This window comes from Leptopilina heterotoma, unplaced genomic scaffold (genome assembly GCF_015476425.1).
Source record: "Leptopilina heterotoma isolate Lh14 unplaced genomic scaffold, ASM1547642v1 Lhet_287, whole genome shotgun sequence".
Lineage (NCBI taxonomy): Eukaryota > Metazoa > Arthropoda > Insecta > Hymenoptera > Figitidae > Leptopilina > Leptopilina heterotoma.
The window spans coordinates 242,437-266,156 of NW_025110994.1; the positions used below are offsets into that span (position 1 = coordinate 242,437).

At 27.2% G+C, this 23,720-nt stretch overlaps 1 non-coding gene across 1 annotated transcript; it reads left to right on the top strand.

Moving 5' to 3' along the window:
* The first annotated feature begins 238 nt into the window (after positions 1-238).
* Positions 239-310, top strand: Trnad-guc. Its single transcript has one exon. It is a non-coding gene; the product is annotated as a tRNA-Asp (tRNA).
* The last annotated feature ends 23,410 nt before the right edge of the window (positions 311-23,720 follow it).

Here is a 23,720-nt window from a genome sequence, read left to right on the forward strand (position 1 = left end):
TATTTTATGCGTAGTCACTGCTATAGATTTAGAGCGTACTGAATGAGTATACAAAAAAAAGTGAAATAATTTTTTAACTGCATTTAATATCCTTTATTAATATTAATATTTAAATTAAAATAGAGTTATGATACGTAATAGGAATTTAAATACACGTTTTTCAGTTGAAAGCACTTTTTATCTATGACGTCATCATCGCTCAAGCTATCTGCACTTTTAGTGGGAGATAATTTCAACGTCTTCAGTAGTATAGTGGTCAGTATCCCCGCCTGTCACGCGGGAGACCGGGGTTCGATTCCCCGCTGGAGAGAATTTTTTTTTCTTTTTTTACCCATTTATTATAATTAGTTTACTTATTTATTTTATTTTTAATTCAGCAGATTTTTTTGTAAAAGATTGTTTTTTGTTCAAAAAGAACTTGTGAGTTTTTTTTTATATTACTATTATTGGTAACTGTTTATTGATACTCCAATGTTAATTATTTTTCTTTGGGATGTATTCTATTTCTTTGTAATTTCATTTTTTTTCTTTTGTTGTTCTTTAAGTGTTATTATAATAATTATTACTAAATAAAATAATTATTACTGTATTATATTAATTACTAAGTTACACATTAAAAAAATTTTTTTCATCTTAAATAATGAAACTTACATTGCAGAATTTCAATTATTTTTAATTTAATTTTAATCAAATTCCTCGAAAAATGTAATTATTCTTAAAAATTTTTAATTCAATTCTAGTAGAAATTATTAATGAAAATTAATTTAAAAATTAATTTTAGTGAAAATTTTAGAAAATAATTGTTTCGTATATGTTTTTAATTAAAATACTTTTACAAATGCATTATTTTTAATGATTTTTGAAAAAGTTCTTTGAGAACTTTCAAATTCATTTGTTTACAATTAAATTTTACAAAATTTTAATTATTCGCAAATTCTTCAATTAAATTTATATTAAAAATTAGAAACTAAAAATAATTTCAAAAAAAAAAAATCCGCAATAAAACTTTGTCAAAACAATTAATTCCACAGAATTGTTAGTTAACAATATGAAAAATTTAGATTTTCAAAGATTTTAATTTGAAATCTTTTCAAAATTCAATTATTTATAAAAATTTGAGCTATAATGCTTTTTATATTCAATTTTTATCTAAAATTTTAATTAAAATCCATTTTCAAATCAATTTTCATTAAAAAATTCTACTAATTAAATTAAAAATTTTTAAGAATAATTACATTTTTCGAGGAATTTGATTAAAATTGTATTGAAAATAATTGAAATTCTGCAATGAGTTAATTAATTACTGTAAAATTTAAATTATTTTATGAAAAGAATTAAAGGTTTGCGTAGAATTTTATTAAATTTTTTTAAATAATTGAATTCATTTGGAAAATTTGATTAAAATAAGTAGATATTAAATAATATCATTGAATATCGGGAAACTTTTAAAAATAATTGAAATTTTGCAAAGATTTTTATTTAAATTTTTGAAAATAATTTAATTTTATAAAGAATTTTATTAAAATTCCAAAAAATTATTGCATTTCTTAATTTTTAAAAATAATAATAATAAAAATAATTAAATTTCTTTGAAGAATTTTATTGCTTTTTAAAATAATTGAATTCTTGTGATGAATATAATTTAATTTTACCAAGAATTTTATTATTTATGAAAATAATTGAATTTTGCTAAGAATTTTATTGAAAGTTTGGAAAATAATTAAATTCTTGACAAGAATTTTATTATCTATGATAATAATTGAATTTTGCCAAGAATTTTATTTAAATTTTGGAAAATAATTAAATTTCTGACAAAAATTTTATTATTTATGAAAATAATTGAAATTTTGACGAGAATTAAAAAAATTTTTGAAAATAATTGAATTTTAGAGATGAATATTTTTATTTATAAAAATAATTGAATTTTGTAAAGAATTTTATTAGACTTCCCAAAAATAATTAAATTTTGTAGAAAAATGTTGCTACTATTTGTAAAAATAATTGAAATCTCAACGATGGTTTTTAAAATTTTTTTGAAAATAATTGAATTTCTGCGATGAATTTTATTGCTTTTGAAAGTATGATTAAAATTGTTGTGACAAATTTAATTTTTTTTTTTTTGGAAAATAATTGAATTTCTGACAAGAATTTTATTATTTATAAAAATAATTGAATTTTGCCAAGAATTTTATTAAAATTTTGGAAAATAATTAAATTCTTGACAAGAATTTTATTGAAGTTTTGAAAAATAATTGAATTCTTGACAAGAATTTTATTATTTATGAAAATAATTGAATTTTGCCAAGAATTTCATTTAATTTTTTGAAAATAATTGAATTTCAAAGAAGACTTTAAGTATTTCTAAAAATAATTGAATTTTGACAAGAATTTAATTAAATTTTTTGAAAATAATTGAATTTTAGAGAAGAATTGAATTATTTCTAAAAGTAATTGAATTTTGCCAAGAATTTTACTAAAATTTTGAAAAATAATTGAATTCTTGACAAGAATTTTATTTATTTTTGAAAATAATTGAAATTTTGACGAGAATTTAAAAAAATTTTGAGCATAATTAAATTTTTTGCGAAGGATATCATTACTTTTAATGAAAATAATTGAATTTCTTCAATCTTTTGTAATTTGTCTAAAATTCTCCAAATTATATCGTACAATTTACAAACTTTTCGTTTTTTCTTAATCAAATTACGGACTTTACGGACCTTTTTTTTTTAAAACTGCCTTTTACGGACCTTTACGAGATTTATGGACCTAGTTCGAGCCCTGTATTAAATATGTTTGATCAACGGAGAAAAACAATCATTCACATAAACTTATCATCAGAAAATACTAATAGAAAATAAAATTTCATGTACCCTTCACGAAAAGAATGAGTCGTAGCAAAAATAGTCATATTACACCCGAGAGAGCCCTTTTTTGAAAATTCTTTAATATAAGAAAGAGGAAAAAGGATTCTTTTTTCTGGCTGAATGCGCACCGCACCACGCCGCGGTCAGAATGACGGGGGAGAAATCAAAATATGCGATGACTGGGCAGATGAAATATCCGTGTCTCTTTAATGGCGAGTCGGATGCTGAGAGTTAGGCGGTAGTATAGGTGATTATAGGACTTGGTTTTTTAGTGGTAGGGTGTAGGAGTCGCAGGTAAGAACTTGGTCGTAGGAGTTGTATTACGTGCGTGGCTACAGCGGCAAATGCGGTGACTGGTCGCTCGTCGCTCCTTTAGCAATATGGAGGGTATATATATGTATGTATATATAGAAAAGATTAAAAGAAAAGTACCATGGGAATTCAACAGTTATGGGTCCGCATTTCGTCGAGCAAGTTAGCACGGGGGTGTGCCGCGTGCCAGACCCGAGACTCCATGGGCATCACAGGGGGCCTGATGGGCCTCACCGTAAGGCAAGCCCTCCTGGTGGGATCCGACGACGCGCGACCGACAACCATGTCACATTATTACCATATACGTAAGTCTCGCGTCGTCACAACACGGTCATCGAACGTACCACCGAAGACTTCAAACCACGAGAAAAAGCAAAAAAAAAACAAAAAAAAAATCATCTTCACCCACGCGCACAGTGGGTTCACTCACTACTCCCACCTTATTAGCAACTCTTAATGAAATTCCAACAAATATTTATTTCCTAATTTTCTAAACAGCGAATTATTCAATTTTACCCCTGTTGTTCTTATTCCTTATATTTTACTCCATACAACACAGTTTTGTCCCAGGATATCAAATTGAGACAAAAACAAAAAACGAATCAAAACGTTGCTTCGCAACATTTTGATACTTTTTGTCTCAATTTGATAACATTGGACAAAACTGTGTGTTAGGTTCTTAGTGGAAAAGCATAAAGTTGCGGTTATAACTCCTGAATTCAAACTATAATAATTATGCAGGGTTGACATGCTTTTGCTCTTTTCAAGTTCCCTGACTTTTTCAGATTAAAAAACGGAATTTTTCCAGGTTTTTAAAACGAAAATTATTCAAAAACATCAATAACTTCATTTTTAAATAAATATTTAATAATTATTTTTTTTTAATAGAAATCAAGATTTTATTTTCATCATTAAGATTATTCATTTCTAGAATTTTCAACAAAAATTCTCCTTTAAGTCAATTATTTTAAAATTAAAAGTATGAAAAGTTCAAATTTTTCAAAGATTTTAATTTTAAATTCATTTTTAAATCAATATTTATTAGAAAATTCTTTACAAGAATTCAATTATTTAACTATAAAAGTAAATATTTTATTAAACAATGGAATGTTTCTTAAAATTGAATTTTCATTAAAGAATTTTATCAAAAAATTTCTCAATAATTGAATTCTCTTGACAATTTTTAATGAAATTTTCAAGAATAATAATTGCAGTTTTCGAGAAATTTGATGAAAATTATATTAAAAATAATTGAAATTCTGCCAAGAATTTTATTAAAAGTTTTGAAAATAACTGAATTTCGGAGGAAAATTTTATTATTTATAATGATAATTGAAATTTTGAAGAGAATTTTTGTAAATTTTTAAACGATTTTTGCAAAGAATTTCATCAAAATTTATGAAAATAATTTTATTTAAGAAATCTGAAATCTGAATATAATTAAATGTTACCAAGAATTTTATTAAAATTCCCTCAAATTATTGAATTCTTGCTAAGAATAAATTATACTTTTTATGAAAATAATTGAATTTTGCCAAGAATTGTATTAAATTTTTTGAAAATAATTGAATTTTGACAAGAATTTTATTAAATTTTTTGAAAATAATTGAATTTCAGAGAAGAATTTAATTATTTATAAAAATAATTGAATTTTGACAAGAATTTTATTAAATTTTTTGAAAATAATTGAATTTTGAGAAGAATTTAATTATTTCTAAAAATAATTGAATTTTGACAAGAATTTTATTAAATTTTTTGAAAATAATTGAATTTCAGAGAAGAATTTAATTATTTATAAAAATAATTGAATTTTGACAAGAATTTTATTCAATTTTTTGAAAATAATTGAATTTTGAGAAGAATTTAATTATTTCTAAAAATAATTGAATTTTGCCAAGAATTTTATTTTAAATTTTATGAAAATATTTGAATTTCAGAGAAGAATTTAATTATTTCTAAAAATAATTGAATTTTGCCAAGAATTTTATTAAATTTTTTGAAAATAATTGAATTTTGAGACGAATTTAATTATTTCTAAAGATAATTGTAATTTTTATGAGAACTTTAATTGAATTGAATTCTCTTGACAATTTATAATAAAATTTTTAAGAATAATTGCATTTTTCGAGAAATTTGATGAAAATTGTATTAAAAATAATTGAAATTCTGCCAAGAATTTAATTTTAAATTTTGAAAATAATTCAATTTCGGAGGAAAATTTTAATTTAAAAATTTTTTAAAATAATTTTATTTAAGGAAATTAAATTAAAAATGTAAATAATACTTAAATTCTTATAAATAAATTGTATCAAAGATTATTGAAATAATTAAATTTCTTTCATAAATTTTAATAAAATTCTTAAGAATAATAACTTTTTTCGACGAATTCCATTAAAATTGTATTAAGAATAATTGAAATTCAGCATTGAGTTTTATTATTTTTGAAAATAATTGAATTTCTGAGAAGAATTTTACTACTTCTGAAAATAATTTAATTTCTGCAATCATTTGTAACAATTGCTTCAAAATTCAATTTGTTAATATATTAAATAATTAAGTATATATTAAACAATTTAAATAATTTTAGAAGAATTTTAGTTTAAAAATATTTATTAAATCTAAGTTTTTTATATTTCTAATTTAATTGATTTAAAATTAAAATTTTAGTATTTTTTAAGTGAATTTTATTCTATGAAAAAAGGATTTATTAATAATAAATTACAGACTACTAATTTAAAAGAGAACTAAGTGAACTTTCCATTTATTTTCTTATTTTTCAAAATTTCTCTTAATTTCGTTGAGAAATTAAGAGCTTTAACATTTTAAAGAGGAATTTCTCAACGAAATTAAGAGAGATTTAAAAAAATACTATAATAAATTAGTAGAAACAAGAAAATTTATTAGTATATATATATTTTTTTTTGAATTTGTAAATTTTACTAATAAACAGTATTTTCTACTATTTATTAGTAAAATTTACTAATTCAAAAGCAAAAAGTCAGTCACTAATTCAAGTTAGTAAACATTTTTACTCATTTAAATATAGAGAGCGAATTTATTTTTATAGGTTAAGTTTAGAAAAGTTTCTGCTTGATTTAAGATTCATTTTTAATTACCTAAGGTAAAAGACAAATTTTACTAACTACTTTGTTTATTAAGTAATTTTTAATTGTCAACCTTATATAATTGTTAAAAAAAATTGTTTTCGACTTTAGATAATTAAAAATGAATAATAATAAAGAATAAAGGAAAAACTTTTCAAAACATAATCTATAATTGACATGGAGTAATCGATTAAATCATCATTATTATAACCTATAATTCTTTGTCGCGAAAAGTTCCTTTAACCGTGAAGAGCGTCACATAAGTAAATTAAGTAATTCAATAAAAAAAACTCACCATTTAGTTGACCTCTTGTCCATTTATTACTCACTGGAAATATATTATACGCGACAATGAAACTCCTTCCAAAATGATGATCGTCTCGGCTTCGAAGAGTAATTGTAGAATTCATCCGCACCTGTAACAACACCAAATGATTAGTATTTTCTCAAATAGAATCGATTTGTTACAAAAAAAGTAGAGAAAATTACGTACAATTAAATTAATCGTTATGAAATTCACTTGCCACTTTCTATCAACTAAGAACAAATAATAAGTTTCGGAATTTTTGCTGTAACTGTAACCTAACAATGTCAACAAACCGTCTGAGCAGAATGTATTCACTGCTTCGGCGCAGTCGGCGCGATTGACTTTTTACGCGGGAAAAGACGAAATTGATGACAGTGGTGCCAATTTAGAGAAAAAATATTCCCTACGACACAAGAGTGGCACTAATATGAAATTATTTTTTGTCGAAAATTTCAAAGCTTATTTTCTACATTTTATACTGAAAAAAATTTATTTGATTCAACCGATTACTACTTGACTATTATCAATTAAATATATTTTTATTTATGGTTTTGAGTTCCTTTTCATCATTTCCAAGAGATGCCAACTACCGTCATCGGAAGCAACTGCGCAAGCGCTACAACAAATTTCTCATTGGTATAGGAAAAACCGCGCGCTTATTTAAAATATTTAAATTCAAAAAACCGTATAAAAAGATTTAAAAACCACTAAATTGATAGCTTTTATTTTCGTTATTTTTTAACCAAGATTAATTTTATTAAATTATTGTAAGTCTAACGTTTAGTAGAAACATTGTAATTTAAAAAGAAAAGTTTTATTTATTATTATCAGTTTAAATAATCTTATAGTTAGAAAAATGGATAAAAAAAACTATGAAAAAATCGATAAAAAGAATTGTTCACTTATTTGTATTAAAAGAAGATATAAGTTCAATTCTAAAATACAATTAATATTAATAATAATTATAATATTAATAATTAGCAATATAACAATTAATATTTTTTACATGATCAAGAAACAAATTCTTTTAAATATAAAAAAGATTCACAAAAAATAAATAAATAATAATAAATAAAATATTATTTATCTAAATATTAAATCTGAATAGAGATTTCTAAATAATTTTATTTAAATACATAAATAATATTAATACTAGAAATAAACAAAATTACTCTGTAAGTACTTACTAAATTATTTTTACCACGCATTAGCATTAAAAAATTTAATAAAATTAATATCGGTTAAAAAATATTATTAAACTTGAAAAAAATTAAGGTTAAAAAAAAGCTTTCTCTATACCCAGGAGTGGAACTATTTTCTCAAAATTCAGTATGAAAACAAAAATTTTAATTTAATTTTTTTTTAAGATTCAAATTAATGTATTAAAAATCTAATTGTAAATATTTATAAATTAATAAATTTTCAATTTTTCCTTATCAGGATATGACAAATATAAATAATTATACTCCATGGGATAATTTGAATATTGTTTTTGCAAACAGCAGTTATACACCTATTCAGGTATGAATATATTTTGTAGATAATAAGGGGGTACCCTTTTAGTTCCCCATAAGTTCGCTAGTCGCGACAAACTCGTACCATTTGGAGGCGGTGCCATGACTCTTCTTCGAGAGATACTGCGACACCCCCTTAATGTCCCCCCATAATTAATATCGTCAAGACCATGCATACGAACATCTGTATTTACTTCCATTCGTCTGACAAAACGCTTTGCTCAAAGAATATACTATATGCGTTGATATTTTCCTATGGAACTTTTTTTTTTTTTTTTCATCTTTTTTGCGCATTAATGTACACGAGGGGACATTTACATGATTGAGTTTCAACATTCGAGAGACCTGCTTCTACTTTATAATTTATATTCATCAGACTTAAAATTCTATACTTGTAATTTATTCACAAAATTATATAATGATGCTTTCGAATTTAAAATAAATTTTTATTATTTTTTTTATAAATTTTATAAATTAAAAACTTTTTTTAATGATCCCCATGGTAATTGTAAACTTCTGTCTTTAAAAGAGACTAAAAAGAGACTAAGAAAAGTAAAAGACTAAACCTTTTTTATTAATCAGATCAATGGTTATGTACTTGATAAGAATTCTTTCGTCGTGTCAAACATTTGTATACATCTTCATTAAAAAAAAAAGAAATGTGTCAGAAAAAAAATCTAATCAGATAAATAAGTTATAGTGAGGAGAACATTTTTCAAAATTGTCCCAGCAAGTAAATTTGTTCGAATAATAAAAATCTCCTTAGGTGTCAAAAGAGAAAACTAGAAACATGGTATTTATTCAAAACTGCCGAGAGTCAATTAACTAACTTTAGAGGATATATTAGTATACCTAAGAAAACTTTTGAGTGTCACTATCTTTTTTTTTTTTTTTGTGAAGTTATTTACGAGATGATGTCAAATTGCCGTGAGAGGTTCGCGCTTAATCTTTGACAATATATCTCTGATGCTTCCGGAAGCTGTCCGTCTCCGTCTTGATCCAAAGAAGTACAAATTCCTTTTGGTCCAAGAAAGTAGCCATATTATACATCACCTAATCGGCGAGAGATGAGAAATATTTCTGTTTAGATCTCCTCGTCGCGATAAAAAATAAAAATCCCTCCTTCTTTTTTTCGAGAAGAAGAAGAAGAAAAAAAAGGTGTAAAATGGTGAATGACTCCACACTTTTTTTCTCCGAATAAAACTTCTCAATTCCATGGAAAGCCGATTTGAGAAAATTACTGTCGCTATTGTCTGTTTCTCGAGATTTAAAAGGTATTTTTCTGAAAAAAATGTCCATGCGGTCCAAAAAGAGTTTTGTCGGTAGATTATATATGCATCTGCCCTTTTTTTAACGGTTTCTCTCCACTTTTTGATTTTTACATAAATTTCTTTTGTTCGCGATTGATCTATTTTTTTCTCGTAATAGTAAATTTAAATTTACCGCCAAATGGCGCTGCTGTTGCTAACTGTTACTATTTTATTTATTATAAAAAAAAATTGTTGAAGGAGAAGAAAAGAAGTTTATGAATTGTCGATAAAGTTGGTAGATAGTTAGATAGGAACAAGGGTTCGATGGAAACGAATCCATTAGGCGAGAGCGCGGATTGAGCAATAAACCAACTCTGGGAGGTAAGTATTCGTTCCTTTGACTTTCGATCCTCCAGTCTCTGGGATCTCTTATTCCTGTTGGGCCCGCATTCCCGTACAAGATGTCGCACCGATAAAATCCTCCCGCCTGGCTTCCCCTCATGCAATTCATTTAAAACATTCCCCAAGGTGGTCGCAGGACAAATTACTTCCCAAACCTGGGCCAACATAACCAAAAATTTTTCTCCTTCCAAATTCCACCTTCTAATTCTCTATCTCTATTCAGAGATCTACTTTTTCTTTATATTCGTAGTTCTATGTTTATATACTCGAAAAATATTCCTAATAAACACAAATAGTAGATATTCTTCCTGTGAGAAATTTAATATGGGAATTATGTTAATTAATTAATAATTAAAGAAAAGATGTCAAAATATTGTTAATTAATTACATCCAGAGGAAAATACCATTTCTCTGGGTCCAAGGGCAATGTTACAACACATATTTTGTATAAACTATATGATAATCTTTTTTTTAATCTTTTTTTCACACACTTCAGTTTTTCTTTTATCCATTAATAGAAATTATTTACAATTTATTTATTAATAATATTTCTTACTATTATTCATTTTATAACTAAAACGAAAGAAATTTTTTCTGACACCTGGTGGTGACCTTGGCGTTCTCAGGTGGAGAAATCAAAGCACCATTTTTCCTAAAGTTTCTATATTCTAATTAATTATTAAAATTAATTTAAAATATAAAATTAGTTGTTAGACAAAAACTGAAAGATTTAAAATATAAAATTCGATAAAAATTTTAAAATCCTTCGTAGAAATTTAATTATGTTCAAAACTTTTAAATATTCTATAGTCAAAAATTCAATTATCTTTAGAAATATTTACAATTTTTTCCAAAATTTAATTATTTTTAAAAATTTTAATAAAATTCTTGGCAAAAATTAATTACTTTTATAAATAATAAAATTTTTATCAAGAATTCAATAATCTTCAGGAATTTTAATAAAATTCTTTGTAAAATTTAATTATATTTATATCACAAGAATTTAATTACTTTCAAAAAGTAATAAAATGTTTCGCAGAAATTCAATTATTTTTCAAAAAATTTTTAAAAAACCTTGTTGAGATTTCAATTACTTTTACAAATAACAAAATTTATCTGCAAAATTTAATTATTTTCATGAATTTCAATAAAATTCTTTTCAAAATTCAATTATTTTTATAAATAAAAATAATCATCTTAAAAATTCCATTATTTTCAAAAATAATAAAATTCTTCGCAGAAATTCAATTATTTTTCAAATTTTTTTTTTAAATTCTCGTCAAGATTTCAATTATCTTTATAAATAGCAAAATCCTTGGAAAAATTCAATTATTTTCATAAATAACAAAATTCTTGTCAAAGAATTCAATTATTTTCAAGAATTTTAATAAAATTAATTACAAAATTCAATTATTTTCAAAAATAATAAAATTCTTCGCAGAAATTCAATTATTTTCTAAATTTTTTTTTAAATTCTCGTCAAGATTTCAATTATCTTTATAAATAGCAAAATCCTTGGAAAAATTCAATTATTTTCATAAATAACAAAATTCTTGTCAAACAATTCAATTATTTTCAGGAATTTTCATAAAATTCTTTTTTCTTCTTTCTTTCTTTAAATTATATTCATCACAAGAATTTGAATTACTTTCAAAAGTAATAAAATGTTTCGCAGAAATAAAATTATTTTCAAAATATTTCTAAAAACTCTCGTTGAGATTTCAATTATTTTTACAAATAGTAGCAAAATTTTTTTACAAAATTTAATTATTTTCAGGAATTTTAATAAAATTCTTTTCAAAATTCAATTATTTTTATAAATAAAAATAATCATCTTAAAAATTCCATTATTTTCAAGAATGTTAATGAAATTCTTTGCAAAATTCAATTATATTTATAAATAATAAAACCCATTGCAGAATTTCAATTATTACATTCTCATAAAAAATGAGAAAGTCTTGTTTTTAATATCATTTTAATCGAATTCCTCGAAAAATGTAATTATTCTTAAAAATTTTGAATTAAATTCTACCAGAATTTTTTAATAAAAATTGATTTAAAATTGTATTTCAGTTAAAATTTTAGATAATAATTGAATATTAAAAGCAGAGTGAGAATTTTTAGAAATATTTACCTTACTATTGAATTTTAAAAAGGTTTCAGAATACAAATGTTCGAAAATCTGAATTTTTTAAATATTTTTAATTAACAATTTTGTGGAATAAATTTTTTATTGAGAAAGTATCATTACGGATTTTTTTTGTGATATTATGTAAAGTTAATATTTTTTTACTTTCATTCATTTATTGACATAATTTATTGTTTATTAGAATTCGTGTAGAAATTTAATAAAATTAATTTAGAGAAATTCTACTATAAATTAAATAGAAAATTGTGTAGAATTAAGTAACTAATTAATTATTAATTTTTTTGTAGAATAATTATATAGTAAAATTCAATTTTATTTTTTATTAAATTTTTTTGATAAAAAATTATTGAATTTAAATAACCGATTACTTGTCTACTATCAAATGAATCTTTACTCGAATCAAATAATTGTTATATAGAAGTAAATTAAATTGTATTTGAATCAATAATTTCTGTATTTGCAGTAATAAATACAATTTTATTGATTTAAATAACAATTATTTGGTTCAAGTAAATATTTATTTGACAAATTAGTAGAAATTACTATATTTATTAGTAAAATTTACTAATTGAAAAACAAAAAGTCAGTTACTTTTTCAAATTAGTAAACATTTTTACTAATTCAATTTTGATGAGATAAATTAAATTGCAAATTTGTCAATTCGTAAATGTGTAAACTTGTAAATTTTTTAATTTGTAAAAAATAGGCAAAATTCACGGCGCATATTGTCTTTACTAAAAGTTTCTATTATACTTTTTGTTTTGTATAAAATGTATTTAACTTTATATTGTCGAATGTTGACGTTAGCATGCAAATCTGAATTATCATGGACGTTTATAAAACCCAAGGCCTATCTCTATTTTGCACTATGATTCCTTATCTTGATTTGATCCTGAAGTTAATAATTCCCATATCCCCTTTGATCATAAATCGTTTCATTGTTGTCAATTTAAATCTTACCTCACTTCAGAGAGATAGAGTCGTATTCAGTCGCTTGTCCTCTTTTTCTTTTCAGTCACTATTTTTTTTTCCTTCCCATCACTTTTTTTCTTTCGCCTCAATTCTTTTGTTATGCTCTCATTATAACTCTTCAAATTTAAAAAAAAAATAACACTGCGACCTTGTTTTTATTTTTTCGTTTGAATTTAGCGCCAAGTGGCGCTGCTGTTGCTAATCGACACAAACGATGCGATTCGAATACAAATCTTATATTTGCAACTCGTTTTCAACCCAATTACGATTTCAAGGAGTAGAAATTAGATTTTATTTTGATCTGACTTCCACAGCATTTCAATTTTTTTACTAGACACGTGTTTTTTAGTATTACAATTTGTGTCGAAACGTCAAAACTATATGAAAATTTGTTATTAAAATAATCATTCGTGTTTTGTATCTTTTTATAGAAGTAACTTTGGCAACTGTTCAGTACTTAATAAGACTTCATAGAGAGGTAAACAATGTATCTTGCAATACTAATTTTTTTGGAAACCATCTTTCTTTTTTAGTAAGTGAAAATTAAGTACTGTTTCCGATTCTCTTAACGTGCGTGCGGGGTCATAGTTACTTTAATATACCAATTATGATTTTTTCAAAAATCTACCATATAGGAGAAGATGTATACAGGAAATGCGTAGGGGTCAATAAACGATACATTAGAAAACAGTCCCTGACGAATTTCATTCATGCGGAAAAGCGCCAACAATGAAGCGACGTTTTCTCAAGAAGGTCGAAGGTTGAGAGGTGTCAGGAAATAAAATTTACATTATGTAATGCTTTCGGGCCTAGACGGTACAGGACGTCAGTGACGTATCACGATTCAAGTGAGAGAGAGAGAGAAAAAGAGAGAAGGTAAAGGGGCAATAGAAGAGATAAACGGTGGATGATGACGCAGAAGGAGGTGAAGGTGGCGCTGGAAAGAAGATCGCCCACGCACGCGTAGGATAATTGCACGCGCGGTACCCAAAGGTCCTCTCTCTTCTCTGCCCTTCTTCCACCCTTGGTATTTACCTCTACCCCGCAGGATTTTATACAACACATATCAAGGATTGGTTTCAGTGTTTAAATGTGTTCGCGCTTTCGCATCTGCATGCGTGATTAAGGTGAGGATGCTGGGGTCTCTCTCTCTCTCTCTCTTTTTTCCTTCTCTCTTTTTCTTATCCCATTTCTTGTCCTCGTCTTTCACCTCTTGCAGGGATCTTCAAGAGGTGAAAGACGAGGACAAGAAATGTGATAAGAAAAAGAGAGAAGGAAAAAAGAGAAAGAAAGAGAGAGAGAGAGAGAGAGAGGAAGAGAGGGAAAAAGAGAAATAAAGAGAGTCAGAGGAGATGGGTCAGAGGTCAGTACTGGTACTCTCGACGAAGCAGACGCGACGCCCACCGAACGACACCCACGCTGAAAATCCTCTTCTTCGACTTCTACACTCCACTTCCATGTTACTTTCATTCTATTATACTTCCTATCATCATCTTTCTTCATCTTATTTATAGAACGCGAACGATGACAATATTACCAACATATTACCATATGGTAATCATTATCACGATCATCTTTACATCCTAGATGATCTGTACCATCATTCTCCTTTTTCCAATCGATCTAAAGAATCGTCATCATGATGACACAATCTTCCTATATGATTATACCTCACGGTAATCATTCATGATCTTCTTTATCCTGCAGATAAATCTTCTTTATTCTGATCTATAAACCTGACTCTTTTTTTCTCAAACCGTTCCTAACAAAATCGATGAGCTTTGATGAAATTTCTTTCTATCTTCCTCATCCAGATCCGCTAGGTGAATTTTTGATGCATCGTACGTTTTCGTTATTACTAATTAAATTATAAATCCGAATAGAAAAACAGTACTGTCATCTAAATTAGACTGATTACCCAGAATTGGAATAAAACACCTTTAGAATTAACCGCACCCCTCTCACAGACTCCGAGATGATCTTCTGGCCAAGCGATAAATAATAATTGCCCCGAGGGTCACTTTTGTTGGGCTTGGTTCTTGACGCGGGAAATCAGCGAACAACTTAAACTTTCGAAATCACTTTCAGTTACGAAAGAATTAAGAAATTTTTTCTTTTCCTAACAAGCTTACAACATAACCTTCCACGAAAAGCTTTCACGAATTTTGCTCTCTTAGAAAAGTTTCTTAGAAAAGTTTGCGGTACTTTAAGTTTGGTAATGTTGCGCTCGGTAAGTTTACCGCAAGCTTTTCCTCCTATCTAGGAAAGTCGAATCTTTGTTAACTACTTTTGCTTTTTATCACTAATCTTATTAATTTCTACTATTTTATTAATTTATTAATAAGTCATAGGTCTGCCTGGACCTAACACAGTAAAAAGTACATCTTTATTTAAATGAGTCTTAAATTCAGCACTGTTTGCTTCAATGTAAAATCCTCCAAAATCCATTGCGTAAATTCAGCATTGATTGCCTTAAAAATGTTGTATCCTAATTTAAGACTGACTTGCTGCCTTAAAATAAGACTTTTTTTACTGCGAAGTATCGGACTGTTAATATTGTTAATTGGTAAAATTAATAGATTATATCATCATTACATTAGAGGAATAAAAGCGAATACTGTCATCACTATTGAGTTATGTACCATCAAGTATATAAACATTATTGAAACTTTATTTTCAGTTCTTGGATTTCTTTTTTCTTTCATTCTTCTTTTTGTTCTTGAACAAATAAAGAGATTTTAATCTCCTGTCACCTTTATATAAGCGTTTACATTGAATAGTTTCAGAGATGGTTGATTGAAGATTATTCGGAGTAGAGAATAAGATCAGCATTTGATCGTCGTAACGATTTAATTCGTCTGATTTTCCAGAGTCAAGATCTCAGGCATCGTACATGGAGCGACGGAAAGACCCCCCGCGGCTCATCCTTCTCACCTCGTTGGGGCTACTGATTCTGATCTTCTATATAAAGTTGACGGCCGCTTAAGCTTTCATCTTGTGTGAGCGCATATCACTTAGCTACGTGGATTACTTTTTCATTTTTAGTTATTTTTTTTGTTCATGGTTTATGCCATGTGATGTTGGCACATCTTCTCTTCTCTATTCATTATGGCTTTTCTTCAAAAAAATTAACTCTTAATGTTGTATCTTTGTTTTTGTTTGTTTTATTGAACTTTAGTTTTTTTTTAGAAAAGTGTTGGGACATTGTATGTTCATGAAGAAAAAGAAGCAGATGATGAAGAAAGAGTTGGTACATTTCCTTTCTATATTCATCAGCTATTCCTGAAAAGTGTTGGGATATTGTATATTCATGAAGAAAAGGAAGTAGATGATGAAGAAAGAATTGGTACATTTTCTCTCCTATATTCATCAGCTTTTCTTGCGAAAAATTTTGGGGTATTGTATGTTTATGAAGAAGAAGATGAAGTAGAAGAAACAGAAGTAGAGGATGAAGAAAGAGCTCACACATTTTCTCTGTTATATTCATCAGCTTTTCTTGAAAAATGTTGGAACATTGTATGTTCATAAAGAAGAGGATAAAGTAGAAGAAAAAAAGTAGAGGATGAAGAAAGAGTAGAAGACGAAGGAGAAAAAGAAGTAAAGGATGAAGAAAGAATAGAAGACGAAGGAGAAAAAGAATTAAAGGATGAAGAAAGAGTAGAAGACAAAGGAGAAGAAGAAGAGGAAGTAGAACAGAAAGGAGAAGATGCAGTACAACAAAAATAAGAAGAAGGAGAAGAAACACAAGATGAAGAACAAAACAAAGGAGAAGAAGATGAAAAAGAAGAAGGAGGACACGACGAAGAACATGATAAAGGAGAGGAAGAAGAAAAAGGAAGAGAAGAAGCAAAAGAAGTAACAAGTAAGATGAGCAAGAAAGGTTCAGCGTAGGTTTATGAGTAGCGTGACCTCAACCAGTATTCTTCAGCGCACTCGGTATCAAATTTCCAAAAAAATTCTAAAGACCGCCGCCAACATTCCTTTTTTTATCTTTATCTTTTGCTTCTTAATTCCCTCTATAACGTTTGTCTTCTCAACTGATTTTTGGATTTTTGGATTCAGTTTCGTTGGTGGTCAAATTAAGATTCTCTTGTACAAACATACTTGAAAATTTTTCTTTGGTAATAACGAATTAATTTTGCAGAAAAAGGTAATAAGATCAGAATTCATCAAGAGGGTTGTATTAAAAACTGGAATATTCTAAAAATTCTTCTTCTTCTTCTTCTTCTTCTTTTTCTCCCTATATTAAATACCAGAGCTTGCGCCAACGGTCAGAACTAGCATTCTAAAGATTATGACGCGATGCTGACAGTTAGACCACAGGCTTAACGGTGTAATCCATCCTGATACGGTCAGGTCCAGTAAATTTCTTTTTCTCTCTTTCCTTCTCGAGAATGTAACATTTTTGCAGTGTTTTTAAAACAGTAACGCGGTTTCTATGTTACTAATACTGCGATACACTTTCAAGGTGAATGACAATATCAGAAGAGCAGACAAGTCAATTGTGAATTGTCTATACGCGGCCACTTTCCGATGAGTCAACACCTTCATCTCTCTTCGATTCTTCGCGTTCAATTGTTCACCCAGCAATTCATAATTCATTGCAAAATATGCTATTATCCTAAATTTTATTTTTGATTTTACCTTGAATGTGACTTAAGTTACTTTGACTTTGAAAGTGATTTAAAAAAGTTAGAACCAAACTTAAAGTAAAAATTTTAGCAGAAGTCAAAGTTGTATACTAAAGAGAGAAATTGACAGAAATAAAAACCCCGCCGTTTGTTAATTTTAGAAATTAACAAACGGCGGAGTTTTTATTTTTGTCAATTTTAGAAATCGAAATGAAAATAAAATTCTTATACTTCCGGTAATGATTCAAAAACCTCGCAATTCTAATCACATGCTTGGATTTTTCATATATGGTAAAAGGATATAATGTATATAATCCTTTTTCTCTCCCACAAATACAACACATATTGTAATGGTTAAATTTCAACATGCTAATGAGCAAATAAATAAACTCAACAAACCCGGCCCTTAATCTTATCTCACGGGAATCCCCTTGGATTTAACTTCCTCGTTCGTGCTTTACAATTATCTCTCGCCTGGATAACGGACAGCAAAGTATAACTAAAGGAGTGGTCTCTCTCTCTCTCTCTTTCTCTCGGTTCGAGAGTCATTCATTTTTTACCTATTATTCATGATCGATACACGCAGCCACGATCAGCCCCCTTCTCTTCAAAATCAAAAGGCCTTTTCTTTATGGATGACTTGAAATCAAAAGGCTTTTTCTTTATATGACTTATAATCCAAAAGGCGTTTTATAATATGGATGACTTAAAATACTTAAAATTCTCATTTTTTTCCTCTTTATTCTTCTTTCTCTTTTTTAATTTCTTGTTCCCATTCTTTCTCCTCTTGCTTCTTCTTTTTCTTCTTTTTTTTGCAAAAATCAAGAATCAGAAGAGGATCTTAAGAGAAAAGACCAAAAACTGTTGAAGGGAAGAATAATACTTGAATAAGCGAGCATCTGGATGTCCTTATATACGCCTGACTGCCCGGAGATATCGGGGGACCCGTGAAGTTTCGGGCCTCGACTTCTCGTTCTCGTTGTCCTTGTGTGGTCCATTCCGACTTGAAGCTAGTATCTTGTCACGGATACCCAGGGCTCTCGTATTCTCTCTCTGTTCTCGTGCTGCTCCTATAAACCCCTTGGTGTATATCGGACGTAACATAGTTTAGCTCGGAAATCGAGTGGGCAGGTAATCGAGTAGTCCCTCCGCGATATCCCCCCCAGAATTTAAGATCCGTCCCATTCTCTGATCTCACTTCCAATCTTCTTATTGGTTTCTCCAGTGAGAAGTCGTATCACCTTCTTCGTTGCACTTATTCTCTCGAAGCTTTTCTTTGAAAGTACTTTCCCTTCAGGCTGAAACCATACCCAATGTCATCAGAAATCTCCAAACTTTTCAAAAATGGAATTTTTACTCTTCTCTTTAGTCTTTACTTTTTTGGGTTTAATTATGCTTTTTGTATAATTATGCTTTTTGTCGTATCACCTTCTTCGTTGCACTTATTCTCTCGAAGCTTTTCTTTGAAAGTACTTTCCCTTCAGGCTGAAACCATACCCAATGTCATCAGAAATCTCCAAACTTTTCAAAAATTGAAATTTTTACTCTTCTCTTTAGTCTTTACTTTTCTGGGTTCAATTATGCTTTTTGTAATTACAAAAAGCAAAATTGAATCCAGAAAAGTAAAGACTAAAGAGAAGAGTAAAAATTCCATTTTTGAAAATTGAATCCAGAAAAGTAAAGACTAAAGTATGCATGTGGAATAGAAAGGTGACGGGGGATAAGAAAAAGAGAGACAATAAGGACAGAGGAGGGAAAGATCGGGACGCGATCTCATCGAAGTAAATGCTCGAGTAGATCCCGAGGCGATCACCAAGATTTTCGAATCGATCAATTAAGCGGCGTGTGGGAACTGTTCGTCCATCCGTCGCTCCGACGTCCGATCACCACCAGAGGCTCAGATCTCGATCTCTCCGCAAACCTGTAATCCTCCGAAAGAGCGGTGAAGTCGATCCCTTAGCGATCCAAAGTTTCTTGTCCAGTCGTTTTGCTCTTCACGATCACGAGTTTTCGGCATCGATCGAACAAGATTCGATTCGATGAGAGAGAAAAGAAGATGAAGTTGAACCAAATTCCCACCGTCCTACTGTCACCGCCATATATTCCTTATCCGCATTCGTTCCAAATAAAACTCAATTTCTTTCACATCACACATCAGGAATCGTACAACGGAAATCGGAATAGTGTCTCATACATTGCAAAAAAAAATTTATTTGATTCTAAGAACAGATTAATTATTTACTTTGATTTTAATTGATTGATTAATTGAATTGATTTACTTTGATTGAATATTGATTTGAATCAAATAATATTTATTGGAGTGAATTAAATGGCATTTAAACCGATAATTTCAGTATTTGAAGCAAATAGGGTAGGGGGCCCTAAGAGTCATTCAAAAGATGGGTGGCCACCTTGGGGCCTCTTGCCCTACCATATTTAATTGACTCCAATAAACATTAGTTGATTTAATTAAATATTTAACTGATAATAGTCAAGTAATCGGTTATTTGAATCAAATAAATTTTTTTTTCACTGTATATTAACATTAGTGACACTATGCATATAGGATCACTACTAATATATACAATAGAGTGACACATAGGGTCATATGAGAATCCCATCTCTTATAGATCAACTTTGCAGATAATCTACTAAACTCCATAGAGCAGGAAATGTCTACAACAACTTTTGGCTTCTAGATATTTCAACAAAAAAGCGCATTGTAATCTTTTCAAAATCTTTTTTGAAAAAAAGTGTGTTCTTATTTCAAGTGTCTTAATCCTTCTCTAAATCTTCGTTTTCTCGAGGAATTTCTTTTATTATTTTGTACATATAGAAAATAGTTAGTCACAAGTGTCAAAAATTTCTACTTTTAATCTTTTCCATTTGACGCAGTAGTCAGAAAATTAGGCTCAGTTTACACGCGATGAGAATTATCATAATTCCGCAGTAATTCCAAAGTACCATTGTTAATTTTGGACAAATCTTTGATTTTTTAATTCTTTTTTTTTAACTCTTCGAGTGACAGTGGTCGACCACCTTTTTAAGCTATTATACTTTTTGAAATACCTACAATTTCTAGTAGTCATGCATATAAAGATGATGAAAAATAAAAGACAATAAAAATAATTGTATTCGATTGAATTCTGTTGTTTGTAGAGTTTTCAGATCAATTTTTACGAAAATGTTTTCCGTTTTTTAAAAATCAAAATGGCGGATACAATATGGCGGACGATGAAATTAAAAATCAATTTCATTCCGTAAAGTCTGTAATTTAATTGAAAAAAGACGAAAAGTTCGTAAATTGTACGATATAATTTGGAGAATTTTGGAAAAATTACAAATTATTGCAAGAAATTCAATTATTTTCAAAAGTCATAAAATTCTTCGTAGAAATTCAATTATGTTCAAACATTTTTAAAAACTTGTCAAAGTTTTAATTATTTTTTAGAAATAATTAAATTCTTCTCGGAAATTCAATTATTTTCAAAAATTTTCCTCAATTCAATGATTTTTAATATCTACAATTTTAGTAAAATTTTCCAAAAGAATTCAATTATTTCAAAAATATTTAATAAACTTCTACGCATCTACGCACATCTTTTAAGTTATTTCATAAAATAATAAAAATTTTTACAAGAATTCAATTATTTACAAATTTTTTAAAAAATTTCTTCGCAATGATTCAATTATTTTCTTAAATAATACAATTTTTACAGTGATTCAGTTATTTTCGTAAATAATAAAATTCTTTTTAGGGGTTCAATTATTTTTGTAAATAATAAAAGTCATCTTAGAATTGTAATTATTTTTAATACAATTTTAATTGAATTCCTCGAAAAATATGTAATTATTCTTATAAATTTTAATTGAATTTTAGTAGAATTTTCTAATAAAAATTGATTTGAAAATGGATTTCAGTTAAAATTTTAGATAAAAATTGAATATAAAAAGCATTATAGCTCGAATTTTTAGAAATAAATGAATTTTGAAAAGATTTCAAATTAAAATCTTTGAAAATCTGAATTTTTCATATTTTTAACTATAATAATTCTGTGGAATTATTTTTTTTGAGAAATTTTTAAAGTTAAAAACACGAAACAAAAATTTAATTTTGGAAAAATTACTAATTATTGCAGAAATTCAATTATTTTCTAAAGTTATAAAATTCTTCGCAGAAATACAATTAATAAAAAATAAAAAAAAATAAATAAATAAAAAGTAAAAAATAAAAAAATAAATAATAATAAATAATAATAAATAATTTTTTAATAAAAATTTTTTAATAATTTTTAAAACTTTAATTATCTTTAGAAATAAATAAATTCTTCTCCGAAATTTAAGTATTTTCCAAAATTTTTAATAAAATTCTTGGGAAAATTTCAATTATTTTCAAAAATTTTCCTCAATTCAATGATTTTTAATATCTGCGATTTTAATAAAATTTTCCAAAAGAATTTAATTATTTAAAAAAAATTTAATAAAATTCTACGCACACCTTTTAAGTATTTTCATAAAATAATAAAAATTTCAAAAGAATTCAATTATTTACAAATTTTTTATAAATTTCTTCCCAATCATTCAATTATTTTTATAAATAATAAAATTTTTACCGAGATTCAGTTATTTTCGTAAATAATAAAATTCTTTTTAGGAATTCAATTATTTTCTTAAATAATAAAAGTCACTGCAGAATTTAAATTTTTTTTTAATACAATTTTAATTGAATTCCTCGAAAAATGTAATTATTCTTAAAAATTTTTAATTGAATTCTAGTAGCCTTTTTTAATAAAAATTGATTTGAAAATAGATTTCAGTTAAAATTTTAGATACAAATTGAATATTAAAAGCATTAGAGCGTAAATTATTATAAATAATTGAATTTTGAAAAGGTTTCAAATTAAAATTTTTGAAAATCTGAATTTTTCCTATTTTTAACTATAACAATTCTGTGGAATTAATTTTTTTGACGAAGTTTCATTGCGGATTTTTTTTTTGAAAATTATTTAAAGTTTCTATTTTCTAATATATATTTAATTGAAGAGTTTGCAAATAATTGAAATTTTGTACAATGGAATAAATTGTAATCAAATGAATATGAAAATTCTCTAAGAAATGTTTTTAAAAATTATCAAAAATAATGCATTTTTAGAATAATTTTATTTAAAAACACGAAACAAAAAAAAAAATTAATTTTGAAAAAATTAAAAATTATTACAGAAATAGAAGAAAAAGGAAAAGCTGAAGAAAGAGATGAAAAAGGAATAGCAGAAGCTGAAGAAAGAGTGGAAAAAGGTGAAGCAAAAACTGAAGAAAGAGATGAAGAAGAAAGAGGAAAAAATAATGCAGAAGAGGAAGAAGAAAAAATTAAGAGAAACGCGGGAGGCAAGTGTCCAAGAAGAGAGATGACAAAAGAGAAAGGAGGAGCGGGGAAAAATAAATTTTTTGCAAAAAGGCGACCACCGCGACGTCATCAGCGTTTCATTATTATCCGGTCGATCAACCAAAAATTTTGACGAACTGGTTCCCCTTCAACTGGTCCAAAGGATTTGTCTCAGCCATTGCAGTATACAATTTCCTGGGAACATTCTTCAACAAGGAGATACAATATTCGAAATTTCAATTCATCTCCCCTGTATAATCTTCTCGAATCGAAAAATAATTCTCCTATTAGTCTAAAAGAACCCAAAAGGCTTCAACATCGATATTAAAATTACAACTACAATAACTTTAGGATTTATGAAAAATTATCACTTTGTGCCATCCGAGGTGCCATTTAGCATGCAGTTACTATACTGGTTCTAGCAGAGTCGACATTAAATTATGTACTTGTGGTTATAACCACAATTATTATAATTTATAAAACAAATAATTATTTTATAAAATAATTTAATTAGCAATTAGCCTGTCACTCCTGTGGTTAATGCGGCTAAAAATATCCAAAATAATTCGTGCCAGTAATCCACTTTCGATGCAAAATAACTTCGAAATTCTTTTTTTGGGTGGGGAATTTCGAAAAGTATTTCGAAGACAAATTTTATCAATTTTCATAGGTCAGTGATTTTGGAAGGAATATTTCACAACTCTTGGAGACAATTTAGCGAAAGGGAATGTCCCCAATGAGGAACCAGAACACATCTCTCGGTCCCGGGTGGTCTCACGTCAATCTGCTGCTCACGCCGCTTTCGGCGCAAATATTCTGGTCCTCTCTG